Below are 3,902 nucleotides of genomic sequence, written 5' to 3'. Positions count from 1 at the left end.
AATTTTGGTAACTATAGACTTTGGCTTGTAGCAGTCTAACAAAATATAACCTTTCTACACACACACACACACACAAAAAAAAAAAAAAAAAAGAGAGATGAGACAAAATAACCACTAAATTGGTAGGTAATGGCAGTGAGGTGGGAACAGGAGACAACGTGACAATCAGCGATAACGGCACTCTAACTCTGCAGTGTCCAGTCTTTCACCTAGTAGCCCATTGCTAGAAATCTAAAAAACAAAAATAAATAACAAGGACTATAAGGACTGAAGTGGTTCCAAGTATGCACAAAGATCTCTTCCCCATCATGCAGGGCAGATGCAATGTAACAAGTAAGGCTCTTCTCTAAAATCTCAACAGCTGGGTGGTGAAATCTGCTGTCATTCACAAGCAGATGTAGATTTTGCGTTTTGATAGAGGAAAAGAGAAAGCTGGTTAAAAAAGAAATAGTAACAACCATAATTTGATTCTAATGGAAAAGAAACACATAGAGAATGGTCACATACGTAATGTCACAAAAAATGATATTTTGGAGGAATGTGATCAAGAAAAGGCAGAAGTACTCAAGGTTAGGGAAGAAAACATGAGTAGCAGGAAAATGTATTCTGTTACCTTATACAATAGATTTAGCTGTGATGCTCACTAGAAAACAATACACATCAACAAAAGATTGCAACTCATACATAACAGGTGTGTATAGGGAATGCAGAAATCTAATAACAGGTGAGATAAAGTATTGGCAATTACAATAGCACAAATGATAGAAGAGAGTTAGAGGGAAAAACAAAGAGTTTTGTTCAACATGAACAGCCCAGAAAATACTGGAGACAATACCCCATCTGCCTTAAACTGTAGCACATTGAAATAATAATGAGTGATCACTATACTGAAGCTTCTCAGGTTGCAAATAATTATTTAAAGCCAGTTAAAGAGAGGCATTTCCCAAACCTAAGATACCGAGAACCATTAATGTCAAACTGTCATCTCCTAAGAGCTCTGAAAGTATTAAAAATAATTGCTAGTCATCAAACAAATGATGAGGGCCTAATTTTACATGCCTGTTTCAAGGCAAAATTCTCACAGCCGTCAGGTTGATAAGTCAGTGGAAAAATGCCAAGTAACATTTTAGTATAACAGCTCTTGTTATAAAAATCCAAAATGTGTATTTTTAATAATCTCTTTTAATAATCTTTTAATAAGTTGTTTTAATTGAAATTTATGTGTTACATAACATTATATTAAGCTAAATTAATCAGTGTCCTTCAATAATGGTTGTGCTGGAAGAGGAATTCTGAGTATGTATTCAGTCTCAGCACTGCATTTCAGACCTGTACTGGAGTGAAACTGGAATGCATTACATGGGAATTGCTCATTGCTGAATAGCTGGCAACGTTTTTAGAATTACATAGTAACAATTTGCCAGACAATTAGTAAATGTCAGTTTCCCAATTAATGTATACTATTTCTGGAACATCTGAAATCTAATGGTTGTTATCTATGCTCCTTCCAAAGGGAAGGGCAATTTATGCCAAACAAAGGGAAAAAAAATAGAAGGGAGGGGGAAGGAAAACAAATTACACAGGAGTGAAAGGACAGAATCTGGGCTACAGGTAATTGTGTTTTCTTATATGGAATTCTACACCATGGCTTGTATAGGGTCACTCTGGGGCAAAAAGTAGCACACAAAGATTTTTGCTTCTATGCATGAATCAAGGTAGTAGCTATGGTTAAAAATAATACATATATATATATACATTTATCTAAGAGGCAAATCTCATTCACAGCACTGCTGGAATTCTCTGGAGAAAATTTATAAGCACATCACAAAACAAGGACAGACAGCACTTCATTCCAAACCTTGGAAGATATTACAGTACTGTAATTAAAAAAAAAAACACAAAAACCCAAAACCAAAACCAGCCAATCTTTAAGTTCACTTTTGGTTGGTTTTTTACTATTCTGTGTCTGCATATAAAGGCTGGACACAGCTGTGGAGCTTAAGCTTCCCTAAGCCACAGAACAAACCACTTGATTGAGGTCCACCATGGTGATGCACAGCACTCTTGAGGGGTTGTCTCGCTCCAATTTAGGAGTGAGGCAAAGGTTCTTTTGATAATGTTATTCCCGGCGTGAGATTAAGAAGAAGAGCATTCAAATGTTGATCCGACCAGTTTATTGGAAATAATAGACAATTGGGGGGATGGGGAAGGGAGAGCGACGAATGCCAAAATTAGATTGATGGGGAAGGGAAAGTAGGCGATAGAAAAAGGTAGAAAAGAGCAAGAATTACATTAAAGTGGGGAATAGTCACCTCCTGGATGCAGCAGCGTCCCGTAGCATGTTGTTAACGTTGGTCTGGGGCAAAATAAGCGTAGTTGGAGAGCAGCAGCGAAGTAGCAGGCCACAGATCGATGAAACGCAGAGAAGATGGTCAGAGTAGCGAGGTCTCAGGAAGTGGAGTCTCGGGCAGCGAGGTCCCTCGGAGCAGAGTCTGGAGCAGCAATCCCAGAAGAGATAATAGGCAGCAGTAGGACAACGGTGGAGGAATCTGAGGTCAGATACCTAGATGCCCACAAAGGTTCTTCAGCGTGCAGGCATCTTCTTCAGCATGCAGGCGCTCGCGTAGAGAGGCATCTGATGACAGAAAACCTCCTTGTTTCCGTAGTGAGGCATCTGGTGTCAGAAAACCTCCAAATTCGGGGTTTGTCCGTGCCCTTTTTATCCTTCTTTCCAGCCTTCGAGACATTTCGGGACGGCTCGGGTCAGAGTCATGTGATTTCCTCAGAGATGTCAATCTTCCTTGAGATGAGCCAACACGAGAGAAAGACCACTTAAGGGCCATCAGTCCTCAGAGATGGCCATCTTCCTTGAGATAGGCCTACACAAAAGACCACTTAAGGGCCATCAGTCCTCAGAGATGGCCGTCTTCCTTGAGATAGGCCTACACAAAAGACCACTTAAGGGCCATTGATCAGTATCTTATCTCCCTTTTGGTAGCTCCCGGACTTGTCCATCTCCTAAACAAAGGGATTTCTCGAACCTTGGTTCCTGTGTGTCTCAGACAAAGGGAGTCCTGGAACCTTGGCCAGGACTTGCCTGAACTTGTCCATTTCAGCAAACTTTGAGACAGTACTGTAAAAAGCATGGCTTCTTACAGGGGTGTAGCTGCAGCAAGACAGAAATCATGCCTCCTGTCTGCGCCAGAGAGTATCGCCAGCTGGTGGGCATGTGAGCTCCAATAGGAACATCCACCAGTAACATCAGCATGGATGTATCTGGAGGGGCCTGGAGCACCTCCCCTATGAGGACAGGCTGAGAGCTGGGACTTTTCAGCCTGGAGAAGGCTCCAGAGGGACTTCATAGCTGCCTTCCAGTACCTGAAGCACTTACAGAAAAGCTGAGGAGGGACATTTTATAAGGGCATGCAGCAATAGGATGAGGGGAAATGGCTTTAAATTGAAGAAGGTACATTTAGACTGATACTGTGAGGGTGGTGAGACACTGGAACAGGATGCCCAGTGGGATTGTGGATGCCCCCTCCCTGGAAGCATTCAAAGCCAAGCTGAATGGGGCTTTGAGCAACCTGGTTTAGTTGGAGTGGTCCCTGCCTATAGTGGGGGGCTGGAACTAGATGATCTTAAAGACCCCCTCCAAGCCAAACCATTCTATGATTCTATGATTTAGACTTGGTGCCTGTACCACAGTGGATTTCAGAAAGTGGATTTTAAAGAAGAATTTTTTTCCTCCTCTTATCCTCAGTTATGTGATATGACTGAGACTATGCAATCTCTACCTGCATTCCATCTGCATCTGCTGTGCCAAAAGTCACACAGCAGGAACAGCAGAAAGCTTAAGAATCCCCGAGAGTCATTGTAACACTGTAAATATGTGATAAATATGG

The sequence above is a fragment of the Coturnix japonica genome, chromosome 1 (assembly GCF_001577835.2).
Source record: "Coturnix japonica isolate 7356 chromosome 1, Coturnix japonica 2.1, whole genome shotgun sequence".
Taxonomy (NCBI): domain Eukaryota; kingdom Metazoa; phylum Chordata; class Aves; order Galliformes; family Phasianidae; genus Coturnix; species Coturnix japonica.
The sequence above is the reverse complement of the archived record's forward strand: the minus strand, read 5'-3'. Positions refer to the sequence as shown.